The sequence below is a fragment of the Podarcis cretensis genome (assembly GCF_951804945.1).
Source record: "Podarcis cretensis genome assembly, chromosome: 2".
NCBI lineage: Eukaryota > Metazoa > Chordata > Lepidosauria > Squamata > Lacertidae > Podarcis > Podarcis cretensis.
The window spans coordinates 78,465,239-78,490,529 of NC_137171.1; the positions used below are offsets into that span (position 1 = coordinate 78,465,239).

At 40.7% G+C, this 25,291-nt stretch overlaps 1 protein-coding gene and 2 long non-coding RNA genes across 4 annotated transcripts in view; 1 reads left to right on the forward strand and 2 right to left on the reverse strand.

The window, feature by feature from the left end:
* The window catches only part of SLC6A1 (solute carrier family 6 member 1), an 82,636-nt gene that overhangs the window by 16,697 nt on the left and 40,648 nt on the right, over positions 1-25,291 (forward strand). The window lies entirely within an intron of this gene.
* On the reverse strand, positions 4,153-6,140 carry LOC307209553. The gene is made up of 2 exons (XR_013835636.1): positions 4,799-6,140; positions 4,153-4,268 (listed from the first exon to the last, which is right to left on the reverse strand). It is a non-coding gene; the product is annotated as an uncharacterized lncRNA (long non-coding RNA).
* On the reverse strand, positions 13,958-24,892 carry LOC307211094. Its single transcript, XR_013836290.1, has 6 exons — positions 24,485-24,892; positions 24,039-24,174; positions 19,424-19,701; positions 17,712-17,803; positions 16,206-16,305; positions 13,958-16,006 (listed from the first exon to the last, which is right to left on the reverse strand). It is a non-coding gene; the product is annotated as an uncharacterized lncRNA (long non-coding RNA).

The following is a 25,291-nucleotide window of genomic DNA, read 5'->3' on the forward strand; positions in this document are numbered from 1 at the left end:
GTGGCAGCTCCCCCGGGGGGGGGGGGGCTGACGGAATTCGAATCTGGATCTCATTGCTGACATCCAAATCCAGCATTTCAGCGACTGTATAATTTGCTTGTTGGACATTTCTATCGATACCAAGATAACAGAATTAAGAGACTGTATAACTACAAGTGCCATGTAGGTGATGCGATAGACTGAAGTTGGCATGTGCATACTCTATACCCCATTCAGATGCCTGGATCAAACCCATACCTGAGGTATCTCAAGGAAAAATAATAGGCATATGTTTTAAACAAGTCAACTGAGTCTCTGAGGCTGCACACCTTAAGAGTTGGTGATAATGTAAGAGCAGAATTGGTGATTACCTAGTTCTTAGTTCACACTCTTACAGCCACAATGCTTTCATTCTGATGGTACGCTTTGATGGAGCACCTTTCCTTTTTAGAGCAACATTACAGTCCCATCTCTGTAATCACTCTGCAGCCATCCTCACTACGGTGTATGGTGAATTACTACCATTGTATGCACCAGTAGTTCCCTCCTGCTGTTCTTATTCCATGTGGTTGATATGCTGATTATATTGTCCCCTTTTCCCTCAGGACTATATCATCATCACCATTATCCTCCTCCTCCTCCTCCTCCTCATTATATGCATGCACTCTTCCTCTGTGTGTTGAGAGTCTTGCATTGCATGGGGTTGCTCTAGATAACCCTAAGGATCTATTCCAACTCTACAATTCTATGATGGTTGCAATGGCACTCAGACTAAACTCTGCATGGAATATCTATCATCCCATGAAATATATATGACTTATTTGGCACTACAGAAAGGATGACGTGCGTGCACCAGCTAAGGCCTCATGGTTTTTGATGCAAACTGATTTGTATATGTATGTATTATTTAAAAGCAGCCACCCTCCTTAGTTAGTGGCACATTTTCCATGCTTCCTTGGTGCTGCCCACATCTTCCATCCCTTCTCTAGAAGGAGAAATGTAGGGGAATTGCAGCGGTTTGGACTTCAGTAGAGAATATGACTCTTTGTATCATTTCCAGATGAATAGCAAAGTTTCATAATATGCTTGGTAACAGATTAAAAGCAACTGAGCATCGGTTTGGATCCTGACCAAGTTAGCTGAACTTAATTCCCATTAAAATCAAGTAATTGCTAAGTTGTCTCATGATTGCAGTGGGGACAGAGTTCAACTAACTTAATTTATATTCAACCCATTGGATTTATATATGGTTGCTGGCTGCAGATGCCAATTTTGGGGGTTTAGCCACTGCACATGTTACTTTATTCTCAAACATTTGGTGAAGGATGTGCAAAAAAAGACAATCTGTGAATCAGCAGGTGTATCTGCTTAGCTTCAAAATGTTAATAAATAGCAATGCCTCGCATGCTTTTCAAGTTCAGTTTTCAGATATATTTTATGCCACTTTTTAACTCTCAGATTAAGAAGAATTGGAAACAGCAACATGGAAAAATGGGCTGAGAATAAAACTTCACTGAGGGAGTGTCACAGCCTTACAATGCGCTTGTTTATCCCCATTCTGTTCTGGGGTTCATGGTTTCCCAGGGCAGCCACTAGTTGAGCAGGAAGTAGGAAGTAGGCCACTGTCCAGTTCACAGCATGCTTGACAATGCATTGCAAACCATGACGAGGGGGATAAAAGAAACACTAGCTGCTGCCAGTTCTCCAGAGGAGACAACTGCTTACTATTTTGAAGGTCTCTAACATACTTCTGGCATTTCAGAACCTGTGTTTCCATGTCAAAATCTGGAATGGAATTCATATTATCCTATAAAGTATCAATCTAGCATTGGTTTGTGTATGTCTTGTTTGTGAGACATTTCCTGCAGAAGATGAACGCTTATGAAAGGAAAGATTTAGAAATGCTTGTTCCTAACATTGTTATCTTCAGTGATTACCTGCAGGTTCCTTTTACTCTAGTCATCAGCTGTGGGTAATTTGGAATGCCATTTTCATATTCCCAGTGAGTTCTGTTTTTCTTCAGCTTATTATCCTTCTTAAATCATCTTGTTGCAATTCAGAAAAGCATCTGGTTAATTTAATGGCAATCCATAACTCCCTTATATTACAACTTCCTTTTGGCTGCCCTCTCTCTTGATATCATTATTTTTTATTTATTTATTTTGCATCCTTGGAGAGGAGGGTGTGTTTCATTCTGGCTGATTAAAGCTAATTGGGGGAAAGAGTTGTAAGGTCTCCTTTCATTCAGAAACAAACTCATTTTCCATTTTAAAAAAATTCTTACTGAAGGAGCTGTTATTTGAGCCTGTGTGGTGCTATATTACTTTTATGAGAATTTTAGTTTTCTTCAAGCTTCTATGGTGAATGGGACTAGTGAATTTTTATCTTTTTTATTGTGGAATTTACAACCCTAAAATTAGGAGTGTCAAGCACCCTGCTAGACATGCTCATCCCTTTGATGCCCTTACACAGGGTCCAGTTTTAACAGCCTGACTACTAAGCATATTATCTAGATATGTCCCACTAATTTTAACAGACAGTGCTACCACACCAATTCAGGCGCTTAATGTGGATCATGGTATAAACCACATTACAGAAAAATTGTGCCAGAATATAAGTCCTTAGGACTGACTGTGCCACTAGTGCCTTACCATAACCTGGCCTTCCATTTTCTGAATTTTTTCTTCCACTGTGAAAGAAACTTCTGTTTTCCTTCCTCATTCTTAGGGCATTTTAGAATTTATTTATAATTTCATTGGATTTGGAACTTGCTTTCATCATGATGAGATGGCTGAGGGTGGTGTGTATGTTTTGCTTTCCATTAAAAATTTATCCAGTACTGAGTTGCCTTCCTAGCTACCCATGCTTCCTCATCTGAAGAACCCCCATGGGAGGAGTAATGGCATGATGTCGTCTCCTAGGCTTTAGCTGAAGCACTGGACACCCTGGGAGGCTGCAGAATACACACCAGAGGTGTGGTTTGTAGAATGAAAGAAAGGACACAGACGGCCATTTATTTTAGCATGCCCTCTTTACTATTCCACAGTACTGTCTGACTCCATCAGTAACTTAGAGAACTACAAGGACAGAACCACTAGATAAAGACTGCTTATCCTTGATGACAGCAGCAGTTTCAGCCTGGCATGGCCTTGGGTGAGCTGGGAGGAGAGAAAGCCTCTCGTGCAGTTGGCTGGCTGACGTTATCAGCCCTGGCCAGCCACGGGGAGCATGTGGCTTCCCTACCTTAAACTGGCCAATTAGAGGCCAGACAGCAGGATGGAAATTTGGAGACAGGCCTGGGTAAACCTGTCTTCTTGGGTCCACCTCCAAAATTCAAAAGCAGGCTGTGCCACCTTCCTGCATTCCATCCACCACCCTGGTAGATATTTGGCCCTGCCTGAAGGTAAGCAAGCAGTGCATCCATATGACTTTACTGTGGAGTGAATCCATCGCTGTATTTGGGGCCAGGGAAGAATTTTATTTGCACACCAATCAGGCCGGTCTGGGGTTTTTGCCTACCTTGCAGCAATTGTCACATCTTTTTGTCACAAAAAGGCATTTTCTAATGGGGGGAGGGGTAGGAAGGAACCTTATTTCCCCTCTCCTGTGGATGAAAGTATCAGGGTACCCTAGTAAGGGGAAGGATTCTGTCCACATGGCCAGATGGGGGTAATGGGCCATAGAATCCCAAAGTTGTCCTGGAAGGATCGTCCTTATCTGATGTGTGTCAAATGGGAAGCCCAACTGGCTGGTTCAGATCAATAAAGGGGGAGGAAAAAATCCAGAAGGGGTAGCAACCTGCACCATATCAAACACAAATCCTCCTGAAGGGATTTGGGTCATCTTTAAAATTTCATAGAGCTTTATCAAGCTTTATGAAAGCTCTGGAATGGTGCTGCCTAGCTCTGCCTCACTGAGATCCTAGTTCAAGTTTTCACACATTGCTCACTATGATGCTGGGGGAGTCTGTGAAATTTGAAGGGGCTTGCATGCTGTTGCTTGGGGGGAATTGGCATCTCACTTAACCCCCCACTTAACTTCAGCACCAAGCAGCCTCCTTGGATCTTTACCTTACAGGGAGAAACTCTTTTTCTCCTTCCGCCATAAGGAGATACACCTCCCATGAAAGAGAAAATATGAAAGAGAAGGAGAGAACTTTCTGACCTTCTGTGCCATTTTTTCAAGAAGAGGAGGCATTTTATTTTTGAAAACCTCCATGCTGTGTGTGTTGCAGAGAGCGGTCTCTTCCTTTTCTCTTCATCTACCACTCCCCACGAGTGAGGCATCATCTTGTGAATGGAGGAAGAAAAAATAAACACTTCTTAGCTCACTTTTATTCTTTCCTGAAATGAGCTGGGGAGGAAATTTAGGGATTTTCTTTTTCAAATTTGTAGCCTTTCATCCTGAAAATAAATTTAAAAACTAGGCTGATTATAGAGGGGGACCCCAAAAAGACTGCCTCTTATCTAAAATAGGCACTTAAAAATTTTATTTTTGTTACTTTTTGTTGTCTAGGTATTTTGAACGCCCTTATTTGTTTATTTTACAAAGTGTTTACCAGTATCATACAGAACATTTTTATATGTGGCTAAACTACAAAGGGTTCAAATGCAAGGGACAAATTAAGGAAATCAGCAAAAACAAGGTTTATAATTAGAAAATGGGGTACCTTGGAATTCTAAAACAATCTGTATCCCATGGGAGTAGGGCATATAATTTCTTGAGTTACCATTCTAAGATCAAAAATCCATTTTCCACAGGTTGTGATGACATTGACATATTGGCCCTGACCAGGACTTTTTTTTCAACCAGAACTCACTGGTACTCAGTTCTGGCACCTCTCAGGTGGGCACCATTTCCATTCAAAGAGAACGAGGGAGTCATCACAACCTAGGACCATAATATTTTGCCGGTTTCAATTTGTACTTGCAAAATTAATTGTCACAAAATGATTGAAACCTAACACAGTAAACCACAATTTCAGGAAAAGTAACCTATTCAGTAGAAAAGCATGTTAATATATAGTGGGCCAGCTGAAGGTATTCTTGGATGACGTAGACTATCTGAACCCATTTTAATCTGAGTCTAGGCATGACTGCCAAAGTCAATTATTGGCCTTGGTTGCCCTGATGGGTATCCATTACTGAGAGTGGGACAAGTGTGACCTTGCTCCTGCTTCTTATCTCTCAGCTGCTTTTGACCATGGTATCCTCCTGCTCTATAGGATGGAAATTGGGGGCCCTGTGCTAATGCAGCTTCAGTCCTATCTACATGGCCAAATTCAGAGAGTAGCATTTGGAGAGTTATACTATGGGGTGCCTCAATGCACTTGTTGTATCCTCAGTGCTGTTTAATATCTATAAGAAGCCACTGGGAGCAGTCATTAGGCGATTTGAGGCAAAGCACCAAAGGTATTACAGCACTCAGCTCTATTACTGCATAGCATCTGCATCAGGTGAGGGCCTCCAAACCCTGGACTGTTGTCAGAATGAAGAGGTGGGAGGGATGAGGGAAAATAGGCTGAGCTTGAATCCAAGGAAGTCAGAGGGGTTGTGGGTGAGTAGTTCCCATTTCTGAGAAATTGGACAGGATGAAGTTCTGGACAGGATGTGGTTTGGGGGTGCTTCAGGATCCAAATTTATCACTGATAGGAGACCATAAGCACAACAGTGTGGGTACTAGTGACTTCCAAGATTGTCTGGAAACTGCAGTTGGTGCAGAAATTTTCAGCAAGGTTGTTGACAGGGATAAGATCCTGCCAGCACATAACACTGCTGTTTAAAGGTCTGCACTGGCTACCAATTAATCACTGGCCAAGTTCAAGGTGTTAGGGTTAGTACATAAAGCCTTTAGCATATTGGGACCAGTTTACTTGCAGGATTGCCTTAGCCCATATATGCCCACTCAACCACTTTGTTTTATGGAACTTACACTTTTGCAGGTGCCATGCAATGCACATTCTGCATTTGTAAGGATCCAGTATTTTACTGGGGCAGCTCCTACACTCTGGAACTCCCTGCCCATTGACATTAGGTAGGAGGTTTCACTGTATTCTTTTTCACATCTGCTAACACCTTTTTGTTGTTGCTGTTTAGGCAAGCCTACCCAGGCATATATGTTTGATATGTATTTTAATCTGTAATTTTAGCATACAATGCATGCATTTAATAGTTGGTTTTATTCATTTTGCTTTTTAAACCTTTTATATTTTTCCTAATCCACTTAGATGTTTTATTTGCAGTTAAAGGACATACAAATTTTGTTAAATAAATGCTAGTTCACAACCCAAATTTCAGCTTAAAATGTTCACATGCCTTATAAGGGCAGAGAGTCAAGCCTCAACTGCAAAAAAGTTCCAGAGGATTGAAGCCCTGATGGAAAAGTCTTTTCCCTGTGCTCCATCAAGCTTACATCATGGAAACATGAAATTCAAAGCCGCACCTCCTTGATTATCTAAAATGGGATCTGAGGTGTGTATCTAAAAGATACACTGTTCTTCAGGTTGGTGTAAGGCTTTGTAGGTAACAATCAGCACATGTGATTATTAAAGTCACATATTTGTGGGCTGTGAGCTCTTATTAGTATTTTGCCCTAGCTGTAACTTTTGGAGACTTGTCAAGAGCAGCCTACAATACACTCCGTGTCCTGGTGAGCTAGGTGTTGCTAATTAAAGACATTACAGTTCTTAGAATACAACAGCTAAGCTAGGCTGAAGCCAGGAGCACCCTCAGGTTAATAATAATATTCTAATAATAATTTATACCCCACCCATCTGTCTGGGTTTTGCCAACCACTCTGGGCGGCTCCCAGCAGAATATTTAAAAAGTGATAAAATATCAAACATTAAAAACTTCCCTAAACAGGGCTGCCTTCAGATGTCTTCTAAAAGTCAGATAGTTGTTTATTTCCTTGACATCTGATGGGAGGGCATTCCACAAGGTGGGCGCCACTACTGAGAAGGCCCTCTGCCTGGTTCCCTGTAACTTGGCTTCTCGCAGTAAGGGAACCACCAGAAGGCCCTCGGTGCTGGATCTCAGTGTCCGAGCTGAACGATGGGGGTGGAGACGCTCCTTCAGGTATACTGGGCCAAGGCAATTTAGGGCTTTAAAGGTCAGCACAAACACTTTGATTTATGCTGTGAAACGTACTGGGAGCCAATGTAGGTCTTTCAGGACCAGTGTTATATGGTCTTGGCAGCCTGTGCAAACCTGTGCCTTCTGGGAGAGTGTGATCCTGTGAAGAACATGCAAGATCGTCAAACGACTCACCATCACCACTCCTATCTTATATGGAAAGTTCATTTTCTCCTATTTGTCTAATAGCACCAATAGACTGCAGCCAAAGGTTGCTCTGAACAATTTAGGACTTACACTGGTACCTCAGTTTATGAACTTAATCCGTTCTGGAAGTCCAATCTTAAACCCAAACCATTCTTAAACCGAGGTGCCTTTTCCCTAATGAGTCCTCCCGCCGCCGGTGCCCATCCACCAATCGGATTCCGTTCTTAGACCAAGGTAAAGTTCTCAAACCAGGACACTATTTCCGGTTTTGCGGAGTTTGTAAACCAAATCGTTCTTAAACCAGACGGTTCTTAAACCGATGTACCACTGTGTGTGTGTGTATCAATCACTTGGAAGTTTTTTATGCATATAATGCTTTGACTTCAGAATGAACAAGACAGACATGTTTTTAAAAACATCTCAAAGTTCTACCAGCTAATGTCTTTAAATAATAACCAGTTCCTAATAAATCATTCTCTCTGTGTCATGCCCCTAAAATGCCTGTTTCCATTGCACTCTGACATTCCCAGGATTCCACCCCATTCTAGAACCAGACCAAGAAACTGAGCCCTGAGTGCAGGTAGAGCAGTGCCAAAAAAACCCCCAAAACAAACTCTTCATATTCATATTTGTTTCTTCATTTAGGTAGGTTCTTTATCTTGGTACTTCGGTGGCATATCTTGCTTTATTTTGTTCCCAATTCCTGGGGCCACTTTTATATTTATTTTTAAAAGGAAAAGCTTCATTTGCATTTCTCATTAATTTAAACAAGGAAGTCACAATGTACCCATAATGGTTACTTTTCTTCCCCAACAGAAGTGCATGAAATTTGCAAAAAAATCCTGAAGAGATGAAGCTGGCCGAATGTCAGATAGGCACAGAGCAGTTTGTGCTAGGCACCTTTAAAGCTGTAGGAGGTTTAAAGGTTTATGCCAACCTGCTACCTTTTTTTGTAGCAACAGTAGTCTCTCCCCCCTGACATGGATCCAGAAAATGGATCCCACCAGTTTCTACACTCTACTCTGTTATCTTTGCATTTTTATTTTTATTTTAAATCGGTTGGTTAAGAGAAACAAAGTGATTGTTACTGTACGTAATGTTTCTTTGTATACAGATTGTCATTTCTGGAAATAATACACATTGTAACAGAATTACAGAATTGGTTACTGTATGTATTCACACAACCCATATTGTTCTCTGCAGCTTAAAACTTTGCTGATAATTATATAACCAGCTGAGTCCCCTATGGGAGTCTGTATGTAGTAGGTAATCAGTCTTTTCTTCTATTAGTCCTTAGGTGCTTATTTATGCAAACACTGTTTTACAGACAATATCCTATATTTCCTCGTTATTCCGCAATTAGGGATTTTTGCACATGGTTGCTTATCGATGAAATATAATCAAGCTGATAAAATAATCTCCCGGGCTTAATAGGCAAGATACAGCAACTAAGTGCTCAGCAAGAGAAGTAAATTCGCTAACTGGTACCTAAGGCCTTTAAGTGTGCATAGTTGTAATTCTATAATATTGATTATTATAATGCATTTATTAATTATATCCCACCCTCCTGTGAATGATGCCCAAGGCGGCTCACAACAACAATACAATTAAAATAATTAAAACAGAAATACATCAAATTTAAAACAAAAAAGACGAATAAATAAGTGGGGGTTAAACATGATAAAAGGGCGGTCAAAGCATTGTTCTGTATAAACAGTAGCTGTAACATACAGCCTGTGTGGTGGGGTGACTTGAGTGTTGGGCAAGCCCTGGGAGACCATGGTGCAAAGCCCCACTCATCCATGAAGCTCACTTGGTGGCCAGTCACTCACTCTCAGCCTAACCTACCTCACAGTCCTGTTGTGAGGATGAAATGGGGAGGAGAGCTATCTATGCCAATGAATGAATGAATCTTTATTTGCATCAGCCATAGCAATGAAACAAAAATACAGTGGTACCTCTGGTTATATACTTGATTCGTTCCGGAGGTCCGTTCTTAACCTGAAACTGTTCTTAACCTGAAGCACCACTTTAGCTAATGGGGCCTCCCGCTGCTGCCACGCCGCCGCCGCACAATTTCTGTTCTCGTCCTGAAGCAAATTTCTTAACCTGAGGCATTATTTCTGGATTAGCAGAGTCTGTAACCTGAAGTGTATGTAACCTGACGTGTCTGTAACCCGAGGTACCACTGTACAATATACAAAGAACACAAATAAAAAGTCAGTTATATAAAGTACATTTTAGGGTTTTGAATCAATAGTCAAATGGTGGATCTTATTCTGAGCTGCCCAGCTAAAAACCTTGCAACCTTTGCTGTCACCTGCTCATCTTGATCTGCAAAGAGAAAGGACACTGTGGCAGTGGTTGGGCGACCCAGAATGGACAATAAAAGAGGGGTGATAATCTCATTCCTCAAGTCTTTATAAAGAGTGCAAGCCAAGTGGCCATCTATGCCACTTTGAGCTCTTTGGATGAAAGGTGGGATATAAATGTGTAAAGAGGATGGAGTAAATGAGGCAGCTGGCTTTTTGGATATCCCATGCCCATTTGGCTTCTCCATGCCCATTTCTGTACCACTTAAAAGTTCTGAACAGGCAGGGGGTTGCTAGTAGAGTAACATTAACACATGCTGCTATCCTCCTGCTGGGTTGGACTTGCTGTGTCACATCCACACCACACATTTAAAACTATTTTAAAGCACATGACTTTTCTCCCCCAAATTCCTGAGAACTGTCATTTGTTAAGGGTGCCGGGAATTAAAGCTCTGTGGTGGGTAAACTACAGTTCCCATACAGTTAAATGTATAATGTGGTTTACACTGAGTCCTCTTTGCTTATTTGGCTGCACAGTGCCTCATTTACATCAAACCATAAGCTTTTTACTACTTTAGTTATTTGTTACATTTATATCCTGCTTTTTCCAGAAGGAGCCTCCGAGCAGTGTTTTTAGCTTTAAGACAGTCACATGTAAGAACTGAGAGATAGTGCTTTCACAAAACCACCTAAGTCAGTTTAACATCTACTGTCAATGTAACAACGATATACTTGTGTCAATTTAGGAAATACAAGAGGTTGCTGGGGAAGGGATCTGATCTATCTAGGAACATGTTTAAAATTTTAAATCAGAAAGTGTCACAGATCCAACAGTGTTACTCGCATCTGACGATGTAGCCCTTTTTGCTCCCAAACTGAATTAAGTATTTGAAATTTGGTTAGAGAATAAATCACTGAATAGTCCACTTTGAATATCTGGTACCGGAATTTGCTGTACAAAGGTTAAACCAGGTGTCCCATCTCAGACAAGGTCTCTGAGTTCAGGACAACAATTTTATCTCTATCTAGCAAAACACTGAATGTTTACTTCTTGCTTCATTGCTTAAAAGCAATCTCTTTTTTTATTCTGGACAATTTCATATTCAGCTAGCAATGTATCTTATTAAATTGTTTCCTTTAATAATACTTAACTGACTATTCAATAAAAGTACATCTCTTTCTATAACAGATAAGCAAATTTGATCCAGTCTACTGTTGAGATGATTGCTCCTCACCAGAGGATTTTCTTTTGAAAAATTTCTACAGTTTGGCACCAGGTGTAAACATTTATCATAATTCTATAATGAAGTCCACTGTTTATTTCATCTTTTAAGTTTTATATCATTCCTTGGATCACGCTCCTATCTATCTATCTATCTATCTATCTATCTATCTATCTATATCCATGATGATCAGATCCAGTCATGCAAGCAAATACTGCTTCACAAATCTATTTAGATAACTAAGCTACTAAAGAATTAAGTAAATAAATAGTTAGGGAGGATAAAGCAGTTTGTGGCTACCTCTTTTGTCAATGGCTGTTGACATTGACTGGTTCTGTATTTTCACCTCCTTTGTAAGATGGTATTCCTGAATTTAAACCAGGCATAGGCAAACTCGGCCCTCCAGATGTTTTGGGACTACAATTCCCATCATCCCTGACCACTGGTCCTGTTAGCTAGGGGTCATGGGAGTTGTGGACCCAAAACATCTGGAGGGCCGAGTTTGCCTATGCCTGATTTAAACCCTATATCCTCATCCTGTGATGGTTGGTTTTGCCATCTCCTGCACTTCATGATTAATTTTAGTTTATGCCCAGGGTCTCTTAAGGATCATTACCTTCTGCCATTGTTGAAAGGGCTTGTTTCATGTCCAAACACCAGGCCCACTGGCAGCAGGACCCCCAACACTACCTCCTTGCTGCTCCTGCTCATCTTCCCCTCCAGCCATGATACCACAGCACTATACCTCTCCTCTTCTTTTTGCATGTGAGGGGGCTCCTTTTCACCTGTCTGTCCACCAATAACAGACCTCTATAAAGGGGAAGTACCGGAGAATAAGAGAAGAGCTGGGATTTTGGTAATTTATCACTAGAAGGGTAAACGGAAAGATTTGTTGGGGTGGAGGCTTAGTGGTGGCCACAGCAGTTTCAGTCCTTTATCTTAAAGCACAGTTGTGTTGGGATTTAGAGCTCCTCTTGGCAGCCACTGGCTGACAGCTACATTTTCCTCTTTCACGATGCCACATACATAACTTTTTTTCCCTAAGGCATTTTTGGAAGGGGGAAGGGCAGTCACCACAGTTTTTTTGTGGTAGGTGCCATTTTCTCCCAAAATGCCTCCAATATTGCTACATCCAGGGCATTCATGGGAAAGAAAATGTCAGAAGCCAAACGGAGGATGGCAAGAGGAGTTCTGCTACTCCCACCAGCAGCAGGGCTATTATTATTATTATTATTATTATTGAAAAAGTGAAAATGACAGAATGTGCATCTTTTTGCAATTATTACCAAATATGTGTGCCTGTACATACATACTTGCAAACCTGAATCTTCTTGCACGTGTTCATGGACCTGTTGTTATGGGGATCTTGACTAGGCTCAAGTATACATCACAGAGGTTGTTGCAGTTGACCAGATTGCTTAAAATTGCCTGTGTTGTCTTGCTTATTGGGGGAATGAACAAGGACCAGAAAATTTACTGTGATTAAAACAATACTGAAACAACACCTAAGGGTGTCAGGTCTCAGTCCTTTCTATGAATGCCCCAGCTGTGTGGTGTGGAACAGGTAGCAACAAGTGACAGGGGCTTCTCAGTAGTGGCCTCACACTTGCTTGGCTCCTGTATCAATGTCAGTTCAGCATCAGACAAGCACCTTTTTAATTTCCCCAAATTATGGAGTGATTCTAAAATTTGCTTTAACACAGTGGGTTTTACTGTTCTGCTCTCTCTCACATTAGTTTTGTCCTGCACACATACTTCTTGCTTTTTAGGGATGCATTTTGATCACTTGTGTGTTTTTCTTTAATTTGTTGACTTATATTGTTGCTGTAATTTTTGCTCTAGGGAACTTGTTCTTAGGAGGACATAAATGAATAAATAAATTTTGCAGTAAACTATAAATGGCTGAAAGCAGGACATAAAACAAGGCGAGTAGTTTCAGTAGTTCAGTCCTAAAACCATTGGTTGCCAAGCTATTGCAGGTATAGGCAAACTTGGCCCTCCAGATGTTTTGAGACTACAATTCCCATCATCCCTGACCACTGATCCTGTTAGCTAGGGATCATGGGGGTTGTAGTCCAAAAACATCTGGAGGGCCGAGTTTGCCTATGCCTGAGCTACTGACTGTCAAGCTATTTACAAGGAGGAAAGCAAGGGACTTAATGTAGTTATTCTCATATGGCCCTGGACAGTTCTCTGAATGGAGAAGTATAGAACGTGGAGTCCCATAAGGGGCCTGTGTTTTTTTAACTTTTAACTTATAAACATTCCAGAGTTAGGGATGAGCAGTGAAGTGGCCAAGTTTGCTCAGGGACATTAAAATACACAGATATTGTGAAGGGCTTGAAAAGGACCTCTTCAGATTCAGTTGGATGAGCAATAAAATGCCAAATTCAGTTGAAACATAAAGTGATGCATGTCATGGAAAAATAATCTGAATCACACATTTACAATCATGGGGTCTAAACTAGCTGTGACTGACCACGGGTGAAATATTGGGGTCATAGTGGGTAGCTTGATGAAGCTGTTGTCCCTGTGTGCAGCAGCTGTGAAAAAGAAAAATTCCATGCTAGAAATCATTAGCAAAGGGGTTGAAAATAAAACTGCTGATATCATAATGTTGTTATGCAAATCTGCGATGCAGCCACATTTGGAATACTATGTACAGTTTTGGTTGCCTCACCTCAAAAAAAAGGTTATCGTAGAGTTGGAAAGGGTTCAGCAAAGGCAGGCCAAAGGATAAGGGGATGGGGAAACTCCCCTATGAGGAAAGGTTACAGCATTTGGGACTTTTTAGTTAGAGGAAAAAGTGAGAGGAGACATGACAGAAGTTCATAGCATAGAGGAATTATAGAAAGCCTCCCCCCCCCCCCCATAACACTAGAATTCATGGACATTTAGTGAAGCTGAATGTGGACATATTCAAGACAGACAAAAGGAAGCAATTCTTCACACACCACATAGTTGAACTATGGAACTCACTGCCACAGGATGCACTGATGGCCACCAAGTTAGATGGCTTTAAAAGAGGATTAGACAAATTCATGGAGGATAATGCTATCTATCTCTGTTATACATGATGGCTATGCTCTGCCTTCACAATCATAGGCAGTTGGCAGTCACTGTGGTGCTGTTGTGCCCAGGCCCTACTTGCTGGTTTCCCACAAGCATCAGCTTGGCCACTGTTAGAACAGGATGTTGTTGGACTAGATAGGCCACCAGCCTGATCCAGCAGGCTCTCCTCAAATTCTTAGAACAATTTAGCTTTGCTGAAACGTTTGTTACCATCTGAAATAAATTTGTGCATGCTGATGTTCCCTTAATATTATTGGCTGCTAATGTGTTAATATACAGGTGCCATAACGCGTTGGGTCTTTACTGCTGTAGTGAAAATGGATTTGACTACTTATCTGGCTGCAGTGCACCTACTGCTAAAGGAAGCTACGTCTGCTTATTCTTAGTGACATGTATGCAGGGCCAGGCAATTTAAAGAAAATAACCTCTTATTAGCCAAAGAGGAACTGTCTTCAAGCTACAATAAAGCTTTTTTCTTTTAAAAGCAAACCAATAGCAGTTTGTCTTTAAAAAGTGAGCTGTAACTCTAGGGTAATCACAGGTTTGAAAGCCAGAAGAAGAATGCAATTCATACAGAAATCTGAAAGGTAATTATATGGTTGTAGGCAATGGATGGATATAAAAAACCAATTCCGCTTCACTAAGTCCTGGAGGAGGTCATTCTACTCCAACCAAAAAAAAGAGTGGTGGACCCAGAATGGCTTTTAATGCCCATTCCAGACATGCCCACAGAAACTGAGCATCTCTGTACACCACAAAGCCATTAAGTTAAAAAGTGGTTAAAATATTGGCCCCTTGCGGTATCGAGGAAGGCCATGAGGATGTGATATGGGGACCTAGTCCCACATCCCGATAGTCTGGTATACAAGAAGAGCGTGCTATTCTTATAGACTCCTTGCTAGGATCCAAAGCCCTACGGTTAAGACACATCATTCCAGCCCCATGGCATCTGATGTTGAAAGGGTACATGGATACAGCAAACATACCACACCTGGGAGCACAGGAGCGAATTAATCTAAATTTTCTAACTGCAAGAACTCCCCATCAGATATCCCACCCTGAAAATTTAAACCAAATGAACACAAAGCATGCTTTGCTTCTTGCTTACACCCAGTATAAGCAGCAGTTTCTCCATAAGAGTCAGTCGGGGTTTTTTATCTGCTAACTGTAAATCCCAAGTCAGTGACACTTACACTGGTGCAACAGCCACTGGATCATCCTGAGAGTTCTCTATCTATTCCTGTTCCCTCATCAGACTTGTGCTGGCACAGCTAGTACCTTCTCAAACACTGGGCTTCTCCCTTTCTCTCCAAGATTGCCTGTTCAGCACAACTCAGCTGGTGGCTTAAACTGATCCATTTATGGTGGAGAGAAGGTTTGGCAAGGTGCCACACAGCATCATCATTATTCAGTTAGTATTCCAGAATAATATACTTGAACAACCACATATTCATCTACTGCAAAAAAATAACTTTCGTAAAAGATCTGGAATGGCTCCACAGCATCTTAATTTGTGTGACATGTGCACCATCCAAGTTTCTGAGTGGAAGGGTTGGAGGTTGGTGGGTGAGGTTTAGGAGAAGTCCCTTTTATGCCACTTCCCTCTGACTGCCCATGACAGCAGTCATTAGCTGCAGACAAAATTTCATCGCAATAACCAGGTTTTCCATAGCTCAGGCAGACACGTAGTTCCTCTTCTAATTTCCTACACACCCACAACATCAAAATTTCAGAATATTAGGCTTTAAATAGAAGAAAAGCTGCAAAGGGGCTATCCCTGTGCACATGCTAATAACTCTGACAATTACTTGATGGAAGAGCACAAGTGTCTGTAATGGGTGTGACTACAGCCACATAAATTTTCTTAATTTGGGCATAAACCATCATTAGTGTAGAAAGGAAATTGTACATCTGTGATGTTAAGTATCCTTAACAAACTAATGTTCCCAAGATTTTTGGGGGAACGCCTTGACTGTGGGGGAAAAATGTATGCTATGGGTGTGATCTATGATACTTAGCCAAGCAAGAGATAGATTTTTTATGCTGTACAAGAAATATGCTCCAAAAAGATGGTAATTTGCTCCAAGGCAGCAGTGGGCAACTGTGGCTTTGGCCTAATTTCATGCTGTTGGCAGAGTACCTGGAGGGAAAGAAGGGTGGAAGAAGACAAATGAAGAAGAGCCAAAACAGATAGAACATAGGAGGGAGGAAGTGGGAAGCCATCTGCAAGTCATCAGTTCAGACCTATGACAAGAGTGATATGTCCCTCCCACAACAGAGAGGAAAGACAGGCAGAACCAGAAAGAAAGGACCCAACATTTAGCTCGGACCCCACCTACCACAAGCTTTAGTTCAGCCCTAGCTACTGCAGCTACACACCTCCTGCTGGATTACGCCTCTGTAGGATGCAGCTCCGTCCAGAGAAAGAGAGTTCTTCACCTATGCATTAAAGAGAAGAAAGCCATATGCAAAGTCAGAGAAGACTAGAAGAGAACGGGAAAGCAAGTCGCAACTAGGATAGAGAACAACTATGGGCAGTTCCTCACCATACATTTAAAGCACACTCAATGGACACTTAGAGCACATGACTCTCCCCCCTTCCCACCAAAAATCCCTCTACAGAGCTACAATTCCCAGCATCCGTAGCAAGTTACATTTGTATTCCCCTGTTTTTGAAGACTCCCCTCCATTTATTTTTGGATTTCTGCAAATGTTGGTATTTCTCCAAACCCTCTGATACCTGCCTCTTGTGCCATTTTGTGTATGAGCAAAGATGCCTAAAGACTGAAGATAGAAGGAAATGTGTAAATCCTCGAGTTCCATCTGTAGAAGGCCTTTCACATAACCCTGAAATGTCATTTGTAGAGGTCTGGGGGGTGGCAACACAAGAAGAGGCTTCTTCTGCAGTGGAATGCTCTACCCAGGGAGGCTTGCCTGGCACCATCATTATATTTGTTTAGACTCCAGGCAAAAGCTTTCCTCTGTAGCCAGGCCTTTGGCCTTTTAACTACCTGGGGCCTTTTAGAAGTGGGTGGGATGTTTTTAATGCATTTTCTCTTTCCTCTTGGTTTTAATATACCTATGTGGTGTGGGGTGTGTGGGGTTTGTGTTTTTTGTGTTTTTTGTCTGTTTATTTGTTTGTAAGTTGCTTTGGGTTGCCCTGGGCAAGATAAAAAAACTAACAAATTTAGTAAATAATAAATGATAATATATATTGTAAACATCTACCATGAAAGTTATTTAGCTGTCATAACAGGGAAGGCAAAGCTAAAGGTATTTGCAGTGGCATAGCGTGGGTTGTCAGCACCCGGGGCAAGGCAAGTAATTTGCGCCCCCTAACCCATGGATTTGCGCCCCCCCAACCCTAACCCCCACATGTTGCGCCCGGTGCGGCCGGCCCCCCCTGCACCTCCCACGCTACGCCACTGGGTATTTGATAGACAGCATAGATGCTACAATTCACCTAAAAACATGAAACATTTTATTTATTAAATGTGTTAGTCACTTTTTATCTAAAAGGCGTCTTATGTTTAAAAACATAGACACAAATGCATTGTGCTACAGAGAAAAAAAATCATATAAACATTAGCATTTCATGGACCAAAGTGTTATGGGCAAAAGTCCAAAGCTGGATGACAAAGAGGTTCATATTTTTTTAAAAAAATACTGAAAACATTTATAAAACAAAAATATCAACAACAGCAACAGTAAACCACTTTCATAATTCAACAGATTTAAACTCTGATAGGTTAATAACCTATTAATGCTTATGTCCTTAGATAATCCTCTGCCCCCTCTATCAACTAACGTTTTCACCTCCCAACATAACCATGAAAGACACTCACCCAGCTTTCTTAAAAATCTTCAGTGATTGAGGTTCCAAAATTTTCTCTGGCTTTACATTTAGAAGATTAAGCTGCTTGCTAAAGAAGCTTACCTTTGGTGGGAGAAAGTACATCTAAAATTAGTCCACCTCAGGCTATTGAGCTCCAGTGAATGTTTTTATAAGTGGAAAAAATCACAAAATCCATGACCAGCCACGGCAGCATTTCCTCCCCCCCTTTTAAAGCCCCAAAGTTTTAGTGTATGGTAGTTTTGTAGGATCAGAATGGAGAGCATTTATTTATTTGTAGTTCAAGGTTTGGGCAGACATGGGGCAAATTGCAACCTTTCTTGTTTGGTTCTCAACATCGGCTGATGCCCTGACGTATAGGCCAGCATCAGTCCCTCATAGCTGACGGAACACAATGGATTGTGCAGTTGTGATGCTGCAAGCATCACATACCTTTGGGCAAAAGAATGCTGGGTCAAAGGACTAGTCACAAGGTTCAAACTTTGTGAAATTTCTTTGAATTATACTATACGGAAGCCGAGTCAAAGCTCAGATTGGAAAATGGTACCAACACAATGAAACAACAACAGAGCAATAAAGTACTTGTGTGTAGGCAAAATTATATTAGGTCTGAACCAACAGGTTTTCACCTGAGAACCTTTAGCAAAATGGGACCTAAAATCGCAGTGATGAAAGTTTGTAGGGATGATTTACCAATTGTGCAGCAATGTACTTCCTCCTTGGTTACTTAAACAGGGTGGAGTGATACCGAAATTGTGGCACTGTTGAAGGCAATACCTTTTCCTGGCTATACTCCATGTTTACTTTCCATAATACCCCTGGAATAGCACTGCATCACAGCAACGGGACAGTTTCAAGGAGCATTATTGGGAACTGGGGATGTGAAAGCATTTTTAAAAACACAAAAACCAGAATATCCCTCAGAATGTTACATTGTGATGTTCATTCCAGGGACATGATGCCCAACTGACTCCATAAACCCACTACAGTACTACCAAAGGTCAGTTTAAAAAGCCAAGGTTCTATTAATTGTCAAGAGTTCGAAAGCACGTCAAAGTACAAGTAGATAAATAGGTACCACTCCGGTGGGAAGGTAAACGGCGTTTCCGTGTGCTGCTCTGATTCACCAGAAGCGGCTTAGTCATGCTGGCCACATGACCCGGAAGCTGTACGCCAGCTCCCTCGGCCAATAAAGCGAGATGAGTGCCGCAACCCCAGAGTCGGTCATGACTGGACCTAATGGTTAGGGGTCTCTTTACCTTTTTTTAACCTGTGCTTGATAACACCTCCAAGCACAATGGTCTTGGGAGGCCAACACCAGGTACATACACTTGAAACTGGCTGACTGCTGGGACAGGATGCTTGGAAAATGAGATGCTCAAAACCCATCTATTGGCGACATGGCAAACAAGGTGCCCTGGGATGGGAGAAATGTAAGGCAGCTGTGAGCTACTTAATTCTACTTCCTCTCATAGACTCCCAATGCAATATTTCCCACCCAAACACATGACAAGCACACACTAAAAGTAAACATCAAAAAGTTTCTACAAATATATATATGAAAATGTGTTTTTCAGGGGCTACATACTTGCTATTTTACAGTCCAACCCATGCTTTTACCATAAATCTGGATATTTTTCCATATAGCTTAGAAATTAGGAGCTAAATAACTCGGGGCAAGATCTTAGCTCTAGAGATGATTACCATGAACTCCACCCTCGTCTTGGCAATGGATGCCAAGGATGCTATCACTCTCTTCTGACCCTGTATAAAGCCCAGCCAGCTCTTGCATCATGGCCTTGCAATTCTCTTTCGCCGGCATCTTGATTTAAAAGTTAGGCTCTTGTCAAAATGTTTAGCAGGTTGGTCCGCTCAAAGGTTCCATATAATTTGAGAATCTTCCACATTTCAGATTTCTGTCTGAGTTTAAATAAAGTGTGTTCAGTTACTTTGCTGTTCAGAGGTTCTTTGTTTTAGAAGGTCTACATTTTTTAAAAAAAGAATTAATTAGACACTAAATGGTTTTAAGATTTTAAGTTCTCTTATGATCCTATACTGATTTATGTCTTTATGGAATAAACATAGAAGCAAACACTGTGCTTATGGTTTATATGTTGCTAACGCTAGAATGTCCTTTAATTTCTTCATGACATCCCATTTGTTTTATTTTGGACAGTTCCTTTAAGGTGGAATGCAAGGAATGGTATCCTTAATTGCCATTTAATCAGGGAGCCTAATTAAGTCTTAGCACAAAACATTTCCATGGGAAAGCATCTACATATGGTTAATTGCAGCTGGAATAGCAATTATAGGCAGTCATGTTGCCCCTCACTGCACAAACATGAATAGTTCATAAAAATTAGGAATGCTTAAAAAGAGAGCTTAGTTTTCTCAAAGCTCAGAAATTTCTGAAAAATTATCCTTAGTGAACATAACATTGCTATGTGACTTTCCTGGCTGATGATTAATTGCTAATAGTTTATGAAATTATTTTTTAAAAAACCTGATTTTTCACTAGATTTTGTTTTTGATATTTCAATAAGTTAGACTGATATACAGTGTGATCAATCACAAATTACTGCTTATCTTTCAGTAGGATCAGTGTGTAACTACTGGGGAAATATTATTATACTATACTGGAAATTTGAATAAATATTGCATGATAAGGCACAAACCACAAAGGACTTTCCCCCATGCTAATGTGCAAAAAAATTATATCCTAAGTTTAGTAATGGAGGAGGAATAATAATATAATAATATAATAATTATAATAATTTATTATTTATACCCCGCCCATCTAGCTGAGTTTCCCCAGCCACTCTGGGTGGCTCCCAATCGAGTGTTAAAAACAATACAGCATTAAATATAAAAAACTTCCCTAAACAGGGCTGCCTTCAGATTTCTTTTAAAAATAGGATAGCTGCTTATTTCCTTGACATCTGATGGGAGGGCATTCCACAGGGTGGGTGCCATTATCAAGAAGGCCCTCTGTCTGGTTCCCTGTAACATCACATCTCGCAATGAGGGAACTGCCAGAAGGCCCTTGGCGCTGGAACTTAATGTCCGGGCTGAACAATGGGGGTGGAGACGCTCCTTCAAGTATATAGGACCGAGGCCGTTTAGGGCTTTAAAGGTCAGCACCAACACTTTGAATTGTGTTCGGAAATTTTACACAGATTTATACCTGGCCTGCATCTGACCACGTCTTGTCTCAAGTTTGACCAAGCCACTCATGCATTGCTGAGTCCTCTTTTTTAAAATGTTGAACTAATTATACACAAGATTATATACAAAACAGATGTGTACATTTATTATACATTTAAAATGTATAAAAGAATCAAGATGAGTATTTTATGCAGTTATATGCATTGGTGCAGGTATCTGTTTATGTGCTGATTACTTTGAGAAACATGGGGTATAATATCTGTATAATACATGTAATATACAAGAAGAGTTTTTAGAGGAACAGGTAAAAAATGACAGAATTGGGGGGGGGGGGTCTGTCCAAGTAAGCTCAGTGCTAAGATATTCAAAAAATCCCTATCTAGAATCACAGAATTCTAGGGTGGGAAGTATACTGAAACATATTTTACTATGTTCTATATATGCTGCAACCTGCCCAGAGTGGCTGGCAAAACCCAGTCAGATGGGTGGTGTATAAATATTATCAATCAATTAATTAATTAATCCCAATCCACAAGCCTGGAATGACCATCATCCAATCTTCCCTACTTCTAATAGATTATATATTTGTATTGCACCACAAAGAGAGAATATGAGGCATGGGGAGAAGCATTGCATAGACCAAAAATTGGGAGGTGCAAACCAAAGCAGTAATACTTTTAAGATAAAGAGCAAAGTTTAATTAGGACTGGAATAATCAAAGCAACTGGTCATTTAGTTATATGCTGGGGTATATGTTTCCCATTGCAGTTCTGATTTCCAAGTTGGAATTAGATGCATTTATTCACAGGCTAATTTATTATGCTAATTAGTTCATTCACAATTACTGCACCATAACAACCAAAGGCAACTGTCCTCCTCCAGAGAAAGCGCAAAATAATCCCTTTTTGAAAAATGCATTCAGTAATTTTCCGTGTGAATTTCTAGAGTGTAGGGAAAGGGCACCGATGAAAAAGGGTAAAAGGGATTAGAAAAAATATTATGCAAGTCCATTCTACCAAAGCTGGCCAAGTAATCTTCAGAAATACTGTGGAAGAATCCAAAAAGAGGCAGAGTTGGAGAGTCTAGTGAAAATTCCTCTGATTTAAGATCTTGTCATCTTCAAAGAAAAAGTATCCATTCTCTATCCCAGTGTTCATTAATTCAGTGGGGCATACTCCCATCAAAGTGGGTATAGGATTGCTGCTTTTTTGTGGCCTGTCTCTGAATTGCATGTGTTAATTGAAAAATCCTTCCTAATGCCATGTTAAACTCTAGGCTGTTGTTGTTTTAAATGTATCTTTAAATTCATATTTTATCCCCAAAAAACATATTCATTGTGTATTTTATATCAACATACACATCTCTAAATTTATTTTACCCTGAAATTGTGAAAGCTTTTGCACATTCTTGTACTGTTTTTGAGCCAAGAACTTTATTGCAAAATTCGGTGAAATGCAAAATCCTAAGGAAAATTACATGTGAATTAGGGCAGTGAATTACTTCAGGACGTGTAAATTAGGTTAAACCACTTAAAGTGAGATTCTTCTCCATGTCTTCTAACAGCACCATCTTAGACATATCTGTTCAGAATGGGGTTTATTCCAAGGGAAACTATGTATAGGGTTATACCCTAAATGCATGTATATTAAAGAAAGAAAGGGTGTTGGGAGAACACAATCCAGATGAAGTTAAGTGCTTTTAAACCAGGGCAGTCCAACTTTTCATACCAAATGGGCTGCAAGAGTACACAGAACCCACGGGCTGCACACAGCTTTGTTGCATGGGAGGCAGAGTGAGAGCAGAATCTGACACACACACACACACACACACACACACACACACCCTTCATGCTGCCTTCCCAAAGCTGGCTAAGCTTTGAGTAGGAGCTGCAAGCATCTGGCAGAGTCCTAGAGCCTTCCTATCTCCTTTCCAAAGCTGGGAAAGTGCTAACTAGATTTGAGGAAGGAGACAGGAGGCCTTTAGGACCTTATCAGAGCCCCCATGCCTCCTTCCCCAAGCCCAGCACCTTGCATACCAGCACAAGGGCTGCAGGGAGCATCAAATGTTGCTGAGAGCCATCAAAATAGGCCTTGAGGGCTGCATGTCGCCATTGGACTACGTGCTGGACCACTCTGCTTTTGAATCCATTGATTCCAATGTAAGACATTCAAATACAGGTATATGCTTAATGCTTCTGTAGAAATCAGTGGGACTTACAGTATTTAAAATCTGGAGTGGCGTTCAAGTATTTCCATTATGTACAGAGAACCAACAACAAATAAACTCTGCCCTCTGCCTGTTGTTTGTTTTCACTAAAATTGAGAGTAGGAAAACATCATATAGACTGGTTTTGAACCAACATAAGGGCTGTGCAGCATTCCAACCATAGGAATGCAGAATCTACTGCATATGAAGGAAAATAATGATAACACCTTAGGGCTCACTTGTGAATCTCCAAATAAAATTCAGTGCAAGACATGATCCCAAGGAGAATGCACTGAAATTATCTGTAAGGTGCGCCAACCTCAGCTGTTCCTTTTTGGAAGGGAAATGTGAAGAGTTAATTGCAGAAAGTATCAGCTGCTTGCTAGCATTAGCTACACCATCAAAGCTTTTATTTTTAAGTTTTACTGAAATAATCAGAATTGTTCTAAACATACTGGTAATAGCTTCCCTTCTAGTTAGTGGCCTATGGAGCTTGTGTTTTCTGTAGCAACTGCTCTGCTATCAAATGGTAGAATACAGCCTAACCTCTAGCATTGTCTTATTCATTTCAACAAGGTTATTTTGTAGAAAGGCATTTCAGAACTGCCATATTCAGTAATATATGTTTTATTTAAAATACCCTTTTATTACAGCAGCTTCATGGAGAAATTATGGCAGCTGAAAGCTCTGTGAAAAATGGATGTAGTGTTGAAATAAATGGAGAAAAAAGGAACGTGTGTTGCTTTGTCAATATATTAATGAAATTCAATCAGCATGCAAAGCAAAAGAAGGCCAGTTTTCACCTATTGACCTCTTGCAAAATATATAAAAACTTATCTTGAGCTCCTACTTTTTGAAGTGAGATGAAAGGCACTGCTTCGGTTTATCTCTTACCTTCAGAGCAAGCTTACTGATTGTTTGTCCTTATCACTTCAAGCCAGAAACTTACCAAGATTGCTAGACACTTCAGCAGCACACAGTTTTAAATTCCCAATTTGGCAGGAGGTGGAGATTTCTTGTTTCCATTTAAACTGCTTTCATTTCAAAATGAAATCCCATTTAAACCCAAAGGTTTGGATTGAAGCCTGAGGATCAAAAGAAAAGGGGAGAAAAAAAAAAATTGGGTTTAACTTGAATTGGTAGCTGAAAAGGTAACAGTCACATTCAATTGCTTTTCAGCTCCAATTTCTTGCACTCAGGCCAAACAAAATCGTCCTCCCTCCCCTGTGTTTATAACAGGACTGCCATATGTTTTTAATTTATTGTCATAGCCTTGAGCCATCATAAAAGATTATACAAAACATATGAACAGACCACTCCCCGCCAGCAAATTGGATCGTATTAGTCCAATGTATCAAATAACAATCACAATCATTATGAAATTGTTGGTCTTACCTTAGCAGCTAGAAAAGGGATATAACATATAGTATATTGTTATGAGTTCAGAGATGCCAAACCCCTCTCAACTCGCAAATCCAGTAAGCGTTAGGATTTAATTAAGACTTGGGGTGTTAACCAGAGTGCTAGATACATCTAATCTCTGGAGCCAGCAAGTGTTAAAAGATAACCAAGTCAGGTTAGCCTCCTGGCAAAGTGTAAGGAGTAAGGAGAACAAAGGAATCGGCTCTGTGGGAGATGCAAATGGGGGGGTTCCCTTCTCCCTCCCTTTACTTGCAGCTAGTGAGAAGGACCAAAACCAGAGTTTATAGCTGAAAGTGTGTGTAGTGTGACTTAGAAGGGGGGGAAAGCAGCAAACTGGAGAAAGTGTCAGAGAACAACATTTGAGTATGTGGCACAATGAGTCAGTGTGTCTGGCTGTTAACCAGTAGGTTGGTGGTTCAAACCTGCCCAGGGGTAGCTGTGGGCAGGATTCCTGCACTGCAGGGCATTGGACTAGATGACATCACCAAAGGAAACTTCTGCCAAATATTTTCAAATTTATCTGGAGTCACCATTTTTAGATAGCTCTTATTAGTTATGAGGGTCAAGAGGTCATGAGACCATGATATTGTGTGTGTGTGTGTGTGTGTGTGTGTGTGTGTGTCCTTTTTATGGTTTTCATATATATATATATATATATATATAGATAGATAGATGATAGATAGATAGATAGATATATCCCAAACCCTATTTCCAGAATGATAGTAATATGTTACATCCCCAAAGCATATGGCAAAGGCCCTCTCCTGTAGCACTGGATCT